This window comes from Suricata suricatta, chromosome 10, assembly GCF_006229205.1.
Source record: "Suricata suricatta isolate VVHF042 chromosome 10, meerkat_22Aug2017_6uvM2_HiC, whole genome shotgun sequence".
Taxonomy (NCBI): domain Eukaryota; kingdom Metazoa; phylum Chordata; class Mammalia; order Carnivora; family Herpestidae; genus Suricata; species Suricata suricatta.
This window is the reverse complement of record NC_043709.1, coordinates 67938339-67954225: the sequence shown is the minus strand read 5'-3', so window position 1 is coordinate 67954225 and position 15887 is coordinate 67938339.

The window sequence follows — 15887 nt, the reverse complement described above, 5'->3', positions numbered from 1 at the left end:
ATGTGCTGTGCATTCACTGAAGAGGAAGCAATTACCTCTATGTCAGGTGGAAACGTGACCAGAGAAGTCTTGCAGCATAAGGACAGCAGAGACCTCCACGGACATGCAATACATTAGCACTTGCTCAGTCACCACCATGTAACATCAAATTAACCAACACTCCTGTCCCCTCTATAAACATGCTGTCTGGAACCTATGGCTCCTGGCTCCTGGTGGCAGTAAGTGTCCTCCGGAGTGCCTCGCACTTTCCCTCTCACTGATCACTTGTGTGCTTATCACGTCAGACATGTTGATCCCCCAGAGTGTATGCCAATTGTATTAAGAATTGTAATGACTCAAATTAAGTATTTTGTAAGCCAATTCTATTTCAGCATGAAAAGGAATAGAACTGTTGGTCTCTAAAAACAAATGCTTTCAAAATTCTCCATGAATTAATCCCTATACAAAAAAATTGAAGTTGTTGTATTGTATAGGTAAGACACTTAAAAGTAACTTCATTCATTAGTTTGTAAGTGCACCTAAATTTCTCTTCCTCTTTAATGAAAAATGCAAAAAGGATAAAAAAATAATGCAAGATCAACTATGAGAAGCTTCAGGCAGTAGACTTATCCTCAAAGAAAAAACCTTGGCCCTACACTGAAGTTTGACAACTAAATGAGATATTTGTATTTTAATTTTGAAAAGTTAAATATAGATATGTAAACTTATATACATAACCTTTCATCAATTCCCTTTCTCTACCACACCTCAACTACAGGTATGGTTACCTTGGTTAAGAAGATGCAGTGGTAGGGGCACTTGGCTGGCTCAGTCAGTAGAGCATGCGACTCTTGATCTTGAGGGGTCATGAGTTCAAGTCCCACATTGGGCCTGGGGCCTGCTCTTGAAGCCAAGACCACACTATATGTTAACTAACTTGAGAAAAAGAAGAATTAATTTAAAAAAAAATTTTTAAAGAAGACATAGTAGTTTAGAGCATAGACTCCAGAATCAGAGTGCCTGTGTTGAATTATGGCCCTATCACTTACTGGCTATGTAACTTAATTAGCCTCCTTGCACTTTAGTTTTATCATCTATTAATTGGGCTAATAACAGTGTAACTATCTAAGAAATTTAGTGTATGTGAAGCCTCAGAACAGTGCCTGACACAAGAAATGCTATACAAGGATTAGCTATGACCAGTACTAGCCATCGCACCGACACCCCCGCTACTACCTGCATTCTGCCAAAGGCACAGGAGACGGAAGAAGGACGGGAAGAGGACTGGGCATTTGAAAGAGGAATGGCCTGCAAACCACCAAGTTGTGATCGTGCCAGCTGGAGATGCGGTACACTGGGGGGTTGGGGGGACAGTGAGTGACGAGGTGGTCCTGGTCCGGATGGGGATGGTGCTTTTCTGCCATCCCGCTGCTAACCGACCCTACACCTCTAATCCTCTCTGCTCTCTTTGTGACTTATCATATGCCTGGCTTTGAGATCCTAATGAACATAGAGATTGAGGGGTCTCAAACCCTGACAAATTTACAATTCAGTAAAAGATTCTCACACATAAATAACGCAAGAGAATACATGATGTTAAAAATGCATTATGTATTCTGTATGTAAAAATGTATTACTGGTGCCAGAGGAAGGTGCAACAAATTGACCTGAGAGAGGATGATAGTAATTATTGAGCTGGATGAATAAGAATTTATCCATGAACGGTTGCCTAAAATAATAAGCATCCAGCATGTATAATTGACATCACTAGAATTAATAGAAGAGGTAATCAAAGTGCTCTTTCCAAGTACAGCATTAAAGAAACCTTCTGCCTTACGCTAAAAGATTTGGAAAATATAACATCTGTATCACAAGGTCATGGGTTTTTTCAATTTGACTTTTCCTTGATAAAACTCTGATATATGTTGTAGGAGCCAAGTCACCTATCTATGATTAAGTCATATGACTTCTGAAATATTTATTTCTTCCATCTTCCTATTTTTTAGCTCTCTAGCTTAGACAACTGGCAAGATAAAAATGAACATGAAATGTTGAAAACAACCAAGAAAAAGCTATAACCATTGTTCACTGTCTTTCCCTTCAATACAAGACAATAAAAGGAGATTCCATAAAATCATCCCACTTTGGTTATCATACTTTATGGGCAGTGTCATTCTGACATCATTATTCTGTGCCTCACATTGACATTATAGAAATGGGGACAGGAGAGCTAACTTTTTCCTGAATGCTCACTAAAGACAGGAAATAGACAAAGAGGAGATCAAGTACTCAGTGGTGGGATTTGGCACAGAAAAGCAGCCGCAGCACAGTGTTGACTTCTACCCCAAAATTTATCCATTGTGTGACACTGGAAAAGTTCCAGAACGTCTGTAAAATGCAGACACTAATTCTTATCCTCTGGTATTTCTGGAATATTAAGAAAAATAATTAAAATAGAATACCTAGCACATTATAAATACTTAGTAAATGTTTCTCGAATGCATAAATGTGCAAACTACAATTCTTTTTTTTTAATGTTTTATTTATTTTTGAGACAGAGAGAGACAGAGCATGAAAGGGGGAGGAGCAGAGAGACAGGGAGATACAGAATCCGAAGCAGGCTCCAGGCTCTGAGCTGTCAGCACAGAGCCTGACGCAAGGCTCAAACTCACAAATGTGAGATCATGACCTGAGCCAAAGTTGGAGGCTTAACTGACTGAGCCACCCAGGTGCCCCCAAAATACAGTTCTTTTTATTCTTCACCTTTTTCAAAAATACTTTATTAGTTTTTAATTTTAACAGTAATTGTATTTATTTGCTAGGGCTGCCATCACAAAGTACCACAAATCGGGTGGCTTAAACAACAGAAATTTGTTGTCTCACTGTTCTGGAGGCTGGAAGTCTAAGAGCAAGGTGTTGACAACAAGGTTAGCTCCTTCTGAGGGCTGTGAGGGGGGCCAGTCGGTGTTTCAGGTCTTTCTCCTCGACTGTCGATGGCCATCTTTTCCCTGTATCTTCACATCAGCTTCCCTCGATGCCTGAGTCCCTGTGTGAATTTCCCCTTTTCATAAGGATACCAGTTGTAAGGATATCTGTACACCTACTACAATATGATCTCATCTTAACTTAGCTGATTACATCTGCAGCTAATTTCAAATAAGGGCACATTCTGAGGTACTGGGTGGGGTTAGGACTTTAAATATGAATTTGAGAGGGATATAATTCCACTCATAAAAGTAATGACGATTTTGTGCAATAATTCAAGCAATAAGGACATATAAGACTTAATACTCTCCTCCCCCAATCCAGTCCCATTCTTATGCTTCCAACATTTTGGAATGCGTCCTTCCATAAGTCTTTCTGTGACCCCTCTAATACCCCAGATATTACATAGTCCTATATTTAGATACACAGCTACCTATACAGCCCATTTATAAAACTTCAAATGTATTACATACATTATTTAGCCCTTGCTATTTTCACTTCACAATATATCGTGGATATCTCTCTAAATCGATGAGTGTAGACCTATGTAAATGTTTGAATAATATTCTAGAGTATACATAAAATAATAACCTATTCAATATGTGTCTTATTGGTAGATGTTCAGGGCACTTCTAGCATTTGGGAGTGTTCATTTCTTAAATGCAGCAATATGCAGTTTCACTTAGCTTTTTCCTTAAAACTAGTGCTTTTATTTATATAAGTTAGATTCCTAGGAGTGGCATTTCTAGGTCAAAGGTCTGCCAATTTAAATTCAATATAATGGGGCACCTGGGTGGCTCGTTTGGTTGAGCGTCTGACTTTGGCTCAGGTTGTTACCTTGCATTCATGGGTTCAGTCCCTGCGTCATTCTCTGTGCTGACAGCTCAGAGCCTGGAGTCTGCTTCAGATTCTGTGTCTCCCTCTCTCTCTGCCCCTACCCCAATTGTGCTCTGTCTCTCAAAAAATAAAATATTTAAAAAAGTTTTTTTTAATAAATAAATTTAATATTACCAAGTGACTTTCAAAAACATTTTAGCAATTCGCACATTCACCAATAGTGCCTAAGAGGTATCAGTTTTGTCCACACTTTGGCCAAAGTAGATTTGATACACTTCTTCAAATCCCGTCTCTCTGATACATAAAAAGTATCTTTTATTTCTTTAGTATACATACCCCTGACCACCACTGCGGTACAGCATCTTTTTAAATGTTTACTGACCATCTGTAATTTGATAATTGGTAGATCATAATGTGTACCCATTTTTCTGTTACATTTCTTGTCTTTTATTCATTCGCAAGAGTCATTGTCTAAAAAAGAAATTAACACGATGTCATATTTGTTGCAAATATTCTTTCCCCTTCTATCATTAGTCTCTCAACTTTTTTAACAGTGCCTTTTGACATTCAGAAATTCTATGTTTTTATATAGTCAAATCAATCCATTTCCTTAATGATCTGTGAATTTTTCTGTCTTGCCCATGAATGCACTTACCCTATCCCCAAGATTCAAAATATTTGTATATCCTAATGTTCTCTTTGTATTTATTCAAGTTACAGATCTCTTCGTTTTTATTTCAGGTGAATATTTCATTATTTTAATGCTATATATAAAGTTCCTTTCCCCACTAAATAGAAATGTAAGCATCACCATATACTACGTTCGTATTTTAAAGAAATCTTGGATCCGTTTCTGTGCTCTCTGTTCTGTTTGGTTGATCAGGTTCATTCCTGAGCTAATATCCATATTATTTTGGTTGTAGTAGCCATGTAGCAAAGTTTCCTTTTTGGTATGGCAAGTTCCCCTTCATTGTTTATTTTCTTTCAAAACTTTCTTGACAATACTCATACACTTTTTCTTCCATGTGAGCTTCAAAATGATTTTGATCAATTAAAACCAACAACAATAACAACAGTGAGACTCTGACCCTAATTGCTTTAAATATACGTATTTGGGAATATTTATTAATTATTTTCCCTATAGAGGAATCGCATCAACTATATGAGCTCAATGGGAAGGCTGTGGCTTAGAAAGGTTGTGTGCCTTGCCCAAGGCCACACAGCCGGCAAGAAACAGCACCTGCCTTTAATGTCTCTCTGGCACAAATTCCCCCACATTAATCACCTCCTCCATTCATATCAGAGAAGGAAAGTGATAAATTAAATTACTGCGGTTCTCCTGACTACATAGCAGCTTAACTATTTACAAAGCTGTCAGAGGCCAGCAGGACTTGGCTGAGCATGGCACCGGTTTATGAGCAAATTGTTAACTTTTATCCCAATAAGTTGTTTCTCATTTTTCAAAGGATCTAGATAGAATAAGAATAAACTTCCATTTAATAAGTACCTGGAAAATTTCTGGTTCAAACACATCTCTACTGACACAAAATCTGTCATCATGACTTCACTTTTTTGGTTTAAAAATATATTCTTCTAAAATGTAAGTATTCTTTTTTGTTTGTTTTAGAGAGTGTGTGAGCAGGGGAGAGGAGTGGAGGGAGAGAGAGAACCTCAAGCAGGCCCCACACTCAGCGCAGAACCCACTGTGGGGCTCAATTCCACAACCCTGGGATCATGACCTGAGCCAAAATCAAGAGTCGGATGCTCAACCAACTGAACCACCCAGGTGCCCCTAAAATGTAAATATTCTTACACAGATTACTGCATATATTACTGTGAATCGGTTTGATTGCTACTCTTTTAAAAAACCAGCTAGCAAAGTCTCTGTTGCAGAGGGGAACGGAATACCACCTCAGAGTGGCCAGGGTTAAACAGAATCCTGGAGGCTAAAAGAAGCCTCCGGAGGTGGACAGACGGGCCAGGAGATAGCGCAGAAGGGAGGTGGGCTGAGTAAGAGGCTAGCGGCCACCACAGATCCTTCACACTGTCCGTTGGGCTAATCGGCCCTGCCCAGCCAGCAGGTGACAAATGAAGCAAATCCTCTGGAAGAAATGGACTGCCGGCCTTGGTCTGTGCTCCCTCCTACACTGACAGGACTGATAGCTAGCTCGCCTATTCCCAGAGCAACCACATTTCTTAATAGGAAGTCTGGCCACAGTTTGCCATGTCTGCTGCTCAGAAATAAAGCCCCTTTTCAAAACATTTCAGGAAATAAAACAACAACAGGAAGGTGAGCTTCGAGGGAAGAGCTTAGCCTGAAGCTGGTAGCTGTTTGTTAACAGATGGACCCATCAGGCAGCAAATAGGAAAACAGGTGAGGCCTAAACCGGGCAAATCAACAACTCGTCAAAATCAGTTAGCTGACCAGTCAGGACTGTTGAGCACCAGCTATGTGCAAAGTGCTGGTTAAGTCGAGTTTTAAAAAACTACTCAGTGTAACAGACTGATATGGGCTACACATCACTGAACGATCTGTAATTCTGCATGTCTCCACTGCTTTTTTGTTCTCAGCAGAATAAAATTAGATTCTGCCCCGCATAGGAAATCAAAGCGGTGATGTCGAGCATAAATTTACTCATTCTGCTTGTGTGAGATGTCTGTTTCTTTAAATTAGTGGATCAAAGTCATGCTTGTAATATTTTCTCAGAAGAAATCAATGGGTACAGCATAAATTGAGGAGCAAATAATTTTCATTACGGGGAGAAATAACATTAAGTTATTACTCCTGAATGTAGGATGAAGTATTGGTCAAATATTCGTTAACTTGGAGAGAGAGAGAAAGAGAGACAGAAACCAAGAAACAGATTCTCAACTATAGAGAACAAACTGATGGTTACCAGAGAGGATGTGGGGGGTGGCAGATGGGTGAGACAGGGGGTGGGGACTGAGGAGTGTGCTTGTCATGATGAACACTGGGTGATGTGTGGAACTGTTGAATCACTGTATTGTACACCTGAAACTAATGCTACACTGTATGTTTACTAACTAGAATTAAAATAAGAACTTTAAAAAAATATTCATTAACTTAGTAAGAAGATTGACATCTATTCTAAGTTCTCCATATGTAAGGATAATAGGTTTGCTTTAAACAGTTTCAAAGAAAAGGGAGGTTATTTTAAAATGCAATACAAAAGTTGTTATTTAAGAGTTTAAAAGGCATATCTCACTACTCTGCACTAAACGCCAGCAGTATGTTAATACAGGCAAGTGTGTGAAACAATTATATGTTATTTGTAAGACATATACCTCCGCTAAAGAAGCAAACAAACAAACAGAACGCCTGTGTAGGAACGGAGTTCGGTGGAAGTGGTGCTGGATAGGGGTCACGCGTCCTCTCCGAGGCTGCGCTCGCTCTGCTGAGGACATTGCATGTAACTGGTGGAAGATGCAAATGAGCTGAAGCACAGCAATGGGCTTTGAGAACTGCAAAACCCACTACATGCAAAAACATTCTACTATCATGGGACAGCTGGGGGGCTGCATTCTGGTCTGCCTAAGTAAAAAACTTTAAATGCCGATCCCAAAATTTATATTCCATTGGAAAGCTCACTATCCAAAGGATTTTGCAGTTTTTTATAATGTAAATATACCATTCGTAAATCAATTTGTTTTTGTTAACTTAAATTATTTGGTTTTCTTAAAATGAGGTTGCTTTACTGGACATACATGACAGTTTCATGTTTGTTCATCTAATTGCTCCAAATCACTCTGTCCTCAAAGGTCCGCTAAAGTGCTCAATTGGGTAGTGATTGCTTTCAGCTCCCGTACTGGTCCCAGAAAGCAAAGGTAGCGAGTCCCCACCCCCAGGAGTCCCAGGACCTCCACTTAAACCCCAACACCCCATGTTCTCTCCCTAGAACTGTTAAAGAAACTAAGGCTTAGTATGGGCAACAGGGATAAAATGGAAAAGAGCTCCTTTGTTGCATGAAACTTTAAATTTAAAACTGAAAATCACATCCTCTAACAGCAGTAATGACAACAAAAGGCATTGAGGAAAAAAAGACTCAAAGGCAAATGGGCGCCTGGGTGGCTCAGTCGGTTAAGCCGCTGACTTCGGCTCAGGTCAGATCTCACGATCTTGGGTTTGAGCCCCGCCTCAGGCTCTGTGCTGACAGCTAGCTCAGAGCCTGGAGCCTGCTTCCTGTTCTGTGTCTCCTTCGCTCTCTGCCCCTCCCCCTCTCTTGTTCTGTCTCTCTCTGTATCAAAAATAAATAAAACATTTAAAAAATTTAAAAAAAAAGACTCAAGGCAAATGTTCTGGTGCAGGGTACGGTGTGGACACGGTTGACAATGGTCAATCTCTATCCAGCCACAGTAAGGGGTCTGCATGAAACTGTAATTCCTTGTCTATATGACTAACACACAAAGACAAGAAGCCAAAGAAAATATGAGCATACATTTAGTAAAGAATGAGGTTGGCATAATTTCATGGCTGGACTTTTATGAGTATAGATGTGTAATTTGCACTCCACTTGCTGCAGAGTTAGGCTTTTATTGCAGAAATAAAGGTCTCGTGCTACAAGAACAGTATTTAAGTGACCAGAAAAAGTGGAATGCTAACATTTGAAAAGTATGTAAAATAATTATTCTTAAAACTATAAGGTTCATATAATTATGTTATAATTATTAGCTTATTTTATTTGTTAATTTATAATATCTTTATTTTATGTTATAATTATTAACTTATAATTATTAATTTTTTTTAATTTATATTCATTTCCATTATAAATGTGTGTATTCAAATTTGGACAGAGTTGAGGGGTGGGCATATATAGCCATATAAAATCTTTTCAACTCTCATATTCCAAAGGGTCTCATAGGCCTGGATCTAAAAACATCGTTGTGAGCATTATCGGAAATTAGAAAATGTTCTTTCTGTAGTTTCAACCATGAGAAGAAAATTGTGGGTTGCCATTAAGCCCCAGCTCCTCCCATCCAGTTTTTAAACTACTCAGTCCTTCTCATTTTAAATAGCTCAAAATTACGAAAGACCAGATTCCTCATTCAGTTTCACCCACACAATTCCCACTGCTTTTTTTTGCAAATTGTATTAAGCACATTTGAAGCTACATTTATCCCAAGTGAATATGGTATTTATTTATTTGACTTCCAATTAATATTCATTTGGTGTTAAAGAAATTTCTTAGAATTTTTGTGAAAATCCTAAAAGGTCCTAGAAAATATATTTTGTGCATGTTTTTAATTCTTGACTTTCAACCGCCTACTAAGCATTCACTGTGTAGCAGGCCCTGTCTTAGGCACCCGGTGCCAAAGGAACAGGATATAGTCTTCTCAATTCTAACACTAAGAATTAATAAAGGAATAATTTTTAGGTTGAATCTATGAGTATATTTATTTGCAGATGCTCCATGTAGAATTCACAAGATAAACATGAAAGGGTAAGACAGCAATTGTTGGTGAAATCAGACAACTGATCATTTCCGTAACTTGCTTCATCCACTTTTTGGGCACTCAGATTTCGGTATCAGTGTTTCAGCATGAGTAATGTCACTTTTTCCTTCTATCAAATGACATTATCTAGACTACACCAATATGAGTAATTCTTTTTTTTAATGTTTATTTATTTTTGAGAGAGACAGACAGACAGAGTGTGAGCTGGGGAGGGGCAGAGAGAGGGAGACAGAATCCAAAGTAGGCTCCAGGCTCTGAGCTGTCAGTACAGAGCCCAACCTGGGACTCGAACCCATGGACTGCGAGATCGTGACCTGAGTCGAAGTCGGATGCCTAACCGACTGAGCCACCCAGGTGCCCCCACGAGTGTGTAATTCTTAAAAAATAAAGATGACATGTTTAACAATTCTTAGAAGGGCAGAGAGCACAGATGGGTTCCACCCTGATTACTTATTTCCTAGCAGCCTTTCTGTCCACAGCATACAGCTGTAGGAAGGTACACTATGTTGGTGATTTGAGTTGTGGCCCTGCATCTTTTCCTCCAGACACACCACATGCCTATCCTTTCTCTATACACTCAATCATTTTATGTCTATTTAAAACCCTTCAATATTGCCTTAAAACCATCAGTATAAAATCTAAGTTTCTTGGAATGGCATTGGAGGATCATCATGATCTGTCCCTTCCATAGGTCCAGCTATATCAATTTCTTGCAGTCCCCAGAATATACCCTGCTCTTCTTTGTCTCCTGATATTTGCATATTTTGGCCCCTAGAATTCTCATCCTCTCTGTTCCTTTACTCTAGCTAACCTTTGTGTGCTCAGCTTAACTATCTTCTTCCCCAGAACCATTCTTGATAAACAAAGAAGTCAAGTGATTATCATAGAGTAGATTAAGTGCCTATCAAAAATTGTCCCATAGAGGGATGCTTGGGTGGCTCAATTGGTTAAATGCCCTACTTTTGATTTTGGCCCAGGACATGTTTTCACACATTGGGCTCTGCACTGGGAGTGGAGCCTGCTTAAGAGTCTCTTTCTCCCCTTTGCCCCTCCACCACTCACTTGAGCATGAGCACTCTCTCTCTCTCTCTCAAAAAAGTTGTCCCCTAGAACTTTGTGCTCATTCCATTCTTAGTGTCTATTATTTTTTGTGATCATCTGTTTAAATATCCACTTCCCCAATTATAAAAACAGAGTCAGTCTTATTCACCTGTGAGTCTAATCCATGACATACATTAGGTGCTCAGTAAAAATATACTGATGAACTAGGGAGTAAATTTGCTCTCCCTGAAATGAGACCTATAGGTTTGCTCACATTGGCATGAGGTTCTAATCTACCAAACTGAGAATTCATGGAGGGTGGATAACTCATCGAAGATTCTCTTGCTATAAATTATGCAAATGAGAAACTATCTGAGAATAACAGCTCAAAATATTTTCATTTGGCTAAGCATTAAGAGTCAACTTGCATCTGATTTTTAATTTACTGATGAACAGAGCAATACATCATACCAGAAAAGGGATGGAGAGCTGAATACAGATTGAGGAGGCATAAGCCATGTCGATTTGTCCCAAAGGACTGCTCATTGAAGGTTGATTAACAAGCAACAATCAGTCTAATCACCTTCACACTTTGTCAAATGGCCAGCTGTCCTCCCCAGATGACACTTTTGTCATCTCCCAACTATAACACACCCCTACATATGAGTATCCAGAATTAGATTCATTACTCACAGAATAAAACACAGATCAATACAGGCTGCCAGAAGACCCACTCATGAAAGAAGCCTGATCACAACATATTCCCACGGCTGCCCTGACATCAGATTTTCTTCACCACCCAGATAGGTGCCCATAGACCGAGTAACCCTCCCCAGCACCTGCAGTCTCAGAGTCCATTCTTCTTAGCATTTCCTTTTTTTTTTTAATGTCCTGCTATTGCTTCTAATTAGTGTAATTCCTTGAACTTTAAAAAGAAACCAAGTTCAGCAGATGTCAAAAATTATTTGGCCCTGATTAAAACAAAAAGGATTACTAACCACTTAACAAAAACCACTTCTGCTGCTGGTAATATGTCTCTGCTTCATTTGTGAGGGCGAATTCCTTTAGCTAGTTGGAGTTTCAGCACTTGAAGTACGGGAAATGAAGCTGGGGGAGATAATGCTAAAATAGAAAAATTTCTCTTTTGAAGTGTTCAAAATAACAATACATAAAATTTCATATCAAGGGTAATGTTTACCACTAAAATAATCAGTATAGATATCTTGATAACATATTTTTCATTTCTATGTTTAAGCAAAATGTCTATGTAAAATAATTTCACCTTATTAGGTTACACGGTGTCACTGGCAAAAGCAATATATTGGAATTTACTACAGGGTAGTCTCACTCTGCTAGCATTTGATTCACATTTTTTTCAATAGTTATTTCCCTTAGCTACAGGATGATAAATGGCATACATAAAAGTTAGCCTAAAGCATTGTAAGATTATGTGACTTGAGATCACCAAAGAGTAATTAAATAATGGTTAATCACAACCTAAGATTTGAGTGTGTTTTATGTTTTTGGTAGCTGCATGAAGTAAAAGGTACTGAGCTCTGAGTCTCAGTCCAGCCTGTGCAACTCTAGGTTTGTGACTTAGGGACAGGTCCACTCACCATCTGTGCCTTTTTAACCTCCTTTGTGCACTGAGTGAGGCAGTGAAAATACAAAGGCAATTTAGCCAAGGTCCTATGAGAATGCTCTGATTCTCAGTTTTCTTATCTATAAAATGGGGCTTCTTAAACAGGATCCAATGAAATAAAAGATGTTGAAGGACTTCATAAATGGTGAGGAGCCATGCATGTGTTAAATGCCATTTTTAAGGAGATTTTTTTTATTTTTATTTATTTTTGAGAGAGAGCAAGATAGAGAGACAGAGTGCAAATAAGGAAGGGGCAGAGAGAGAGGGAGACACAGAATCCAAAGCAGGCTCCAGGCTCTGAGCTGTCAGCACAGAGCCTGATGCAGGCCTGGAACTCACAAACCATGAGATCATGATCTGAGCCGAAGTCAGACGCTTAACTGACTGAGCTACTCAGGTGCCCTGAATGCCATTTAATAACTAAAAATAATGACAAGAATGTTTAATGAGAGAGGACCTTATTAAAATATTTGTTTCACTTTTTAAAAATTTTATTATTTGGAAATAAATTCAAACTTAAGAAAAGTTTCATAAATAAGGATAGCACACATGTTCATTGACTGACAAATGGATAAAGAAGAAGAGGTATGTATACACACACACACACACACACACACACACATATATATACATATACATATATATATATATAACTCAGCCATTAAAAAAAGAATGACATTTGCAGTGATGTGGATGGAGCTAGAGTGTATTTTTCTAAGCAAAATAATCAGAAAGATCAATACCATATGATTTCACTCATTCACAGAAAGGGAGGCAAACCATAAGAGACTCTTTTTTTAATATAATTTATTATCAAATTGGCTAACATAGTGTGTGCAGTGTGTTCTTGGGTTTTAGGGTAGATGCCTGTGGTTCATCGCTTACATACAACACCCACTGCTCATCCCAGTAAGTGCCCTCCTCAATGCCCATCACTCATTTCCCCCCTCCCCCACTCCCCCATCCACCGTCAGTTTGTTCTCTGTATTGGAGAGTCTCTTATGGTTTGCTTCCCTCTTTGTTTGTAACTATTTTGTTCCCCTTCCCTTCCCCCATGGTCTTCTGTTAAGTTTCTCAAGATCCACATATAAGTGTAAACATATGGTATCTGTCCTTCTCCGACTGACTTATTTCACTCAGCATGATACCTTCCAGTTCCATCCACGTTGCTGCAAATGGCATGATTTCATTCTTCCTCATTGCCAAGTAGTACTCCATTGTATATATAAACCACATCTTCTTGATCCATTCATCAGGTGATGGACATTTCAGCTCTTTCCATAATTAGGCTAAGAGAATCTCAAATGGAGAGAACAAACTGAGGGTTGATGGAGGGGAGGGGGGTTGGGGAGATGAGCTAAACAGGTGATGGATACTAAGAAGGGCACTTGTGATGAGCGCTGAGTGTTGTATATAATTGAAAAATCACTAAATTCTATTCCTGAAATCAATACTACACCATATGTTAAGTTACTTGAATTTAAATAAAACTTGGAAGAAAAAAATAGCACAAAGAATACCTATATACCTTTCATCCAGACCATCTACTTATAACATTTTACCCCAGCTGCTCACTCTCCCTCTCTCTCAATATATTTTTTCCTGAAACCTTTAGAGATAAGTTGCTAAATATAAATACTAAATACTCCTGAATATTTTAATATTTTTTAAGAATAAGGGTATTTGAGGGGTGGCTAGGTGGCTTAGTTGGTTAAACATCCAACTGTGGCTCAAGTCATGATCTCACGATTTGTGGGTTGGAGCCCCGTGTTGGGCTCTGTGCCAACATCTCAGAGCCTGGAGCCTGCTTCAGATTCTGTGTCTCCCTCTCTACTCTTCCCCTCCCCTCTCCTGCTCATGCTCTGTCTCTCTCTCTCAAAAATAAATAAATTTTTTAAAATTAAAAAAAAGAATACGGGTATTTGGCCAAAAGAGAGAGAGAGAGAGAGAGAAATAGGGGTATTTGCATTGATAGCTGTAGCAAAGTCTTCAGCTTTAGTAAATTTAGCATTCACATGGTACTTTTGTACAATCTGCCATCCATATTCCAACTCTATCTATTGACCAAGATGTTTCATAGCCTTGTATTGTCTCCACTAGTAGGGGCTTCAGCATATATCACGTGTTGCATGTATCTGTCATGTCTCTTTAGCCTCCTTTAATCTGGAACATTCCCACAACCTTTCTTCTCTGATGTTGACAATTTGCAAATACAGTCTTCCTCTTTAAAAAAAACATAGAACATTTCTCATTCTTCAGTTGTCTTACTTTTTAAATGATTATTTTATATTCATCAGTTGAAGATTCTGTTCCTATCACTGAGAACCTGGAAGCCATCCCTGCAAGTGAAGACTGTGTACACATCGTGTCTGACTTGCCACAATGATAATGTAGTGTTAATTCTATGTCACTTCTCTCCCGCCCTATTTCTTTCCCCTCATTTTTATTATTTTTAAATGTTTTAATGTTTATTTATTTTTGAGAGAGAGAGATAAAGACAGCACAAGCAGGAAAGGACAGAGAGAGAGGGAGACACAGAATCCAAATCATGCTCCAGGCTCTGAGCTGTCAGCACAGAGCCCAATGCAGGGCTCGAACTCACAAGCCATGAGATCATGACCTGAGCCAAAGTCAGACACTCAACTGATTGAGCCACCCCCCCCTTCATTTTTCTATTGATCCTTAGTCTGTAATATCCAACTTACTCTACCTTTCTGTTATATGCACTGCAAGGATCATGGACAAGAGATCATGTCTGTTCCCATCATTCCCACCAGGGGGAAAGGGGAACCAAGAAGAGCGGATGGTTATGACAGTCCCACAACAAGGCGCCATAAGGTTTTGCTTGTGGTTCTGAATCATCCTTGACTCTTCTCCTGTAGCCTCTACCTTTCTGAGCTCCTTCGGTTCTTCCTAGGAAATGATGGATTCCCCTCACAGCTGCCCTTCGGTTTTCAGCATGCCACCTTGTACCTTACTTCACTTGAGCCTTCAGTCAAATGCCTTCAGCAGAAGAGGTTACCACCATTCAGCAGATAAGGAAACGGAGGCTCAGACACATTAAGTGATTTTCCCCACAATCAGGTACTTAGAGGGTGAGAGCTTCGGGCTGAAATTCAAGGCTTCCCACTATATTTTGATGCCTCTTTACAGTAATTTTACACTTATGGATCGTGCAGTCCCCAGGCAAGGTGACCCAAGGCAAGCACACTGAGGTTAATCTGCCTTTTCTTTTATGGAAAATGATAGAGGTATTTCTAGATGGCATATTTAGGGCATGTGGTGTTAAAACTCTCTCTTAAAGAGTCTTAAAATTCAGCAAAAATTAGAAATACACTTGTAATTAATGTGCAGTTAGCAAATTTGAAACAAATATATAGCCCTGCGAACTTTTCCATAAGATTAAGATAAGATACTATACTATAAGATACTAAGATTCCATTAGTTTAAGAATTCATCAAAATTAATCTGAGACTTTTTTATTTTATTTTTTTTTAGAGAGAGTGCTCATGCGTGTGCATGCACAAGCAGAGAGAGAGGGACACTGAGGGTCCAAAGCAGGCTCCACACTGTCAGCTCAGAGCCCAATGCAAGGCTCAAACTTATGAACAGCAACATCATGAGTTTGGTAATCTGAGCCGAGGGCAGACGCTTAACCGACTGAGCCGCCCATGTGCCCCAGTTAATCCGAGATCTTAAGAATAATAGGTTTACTGATTTAAACTGGGGTCCATGGATCCCTCATGTCTAGAATTCTGAATTTCTCCAATTGAAAACTGGCATTTCCTTCAATTATGACTGCAGGTGACAAACCACATAACATTAGCAGACCTATGACTATCGCCAGTAGAAATCACAACTATTTCCGTAGCACACGGAAATTAACTCAGATATGTCAAAATATAATTTGCTTCACTGCTTCAAAATTACA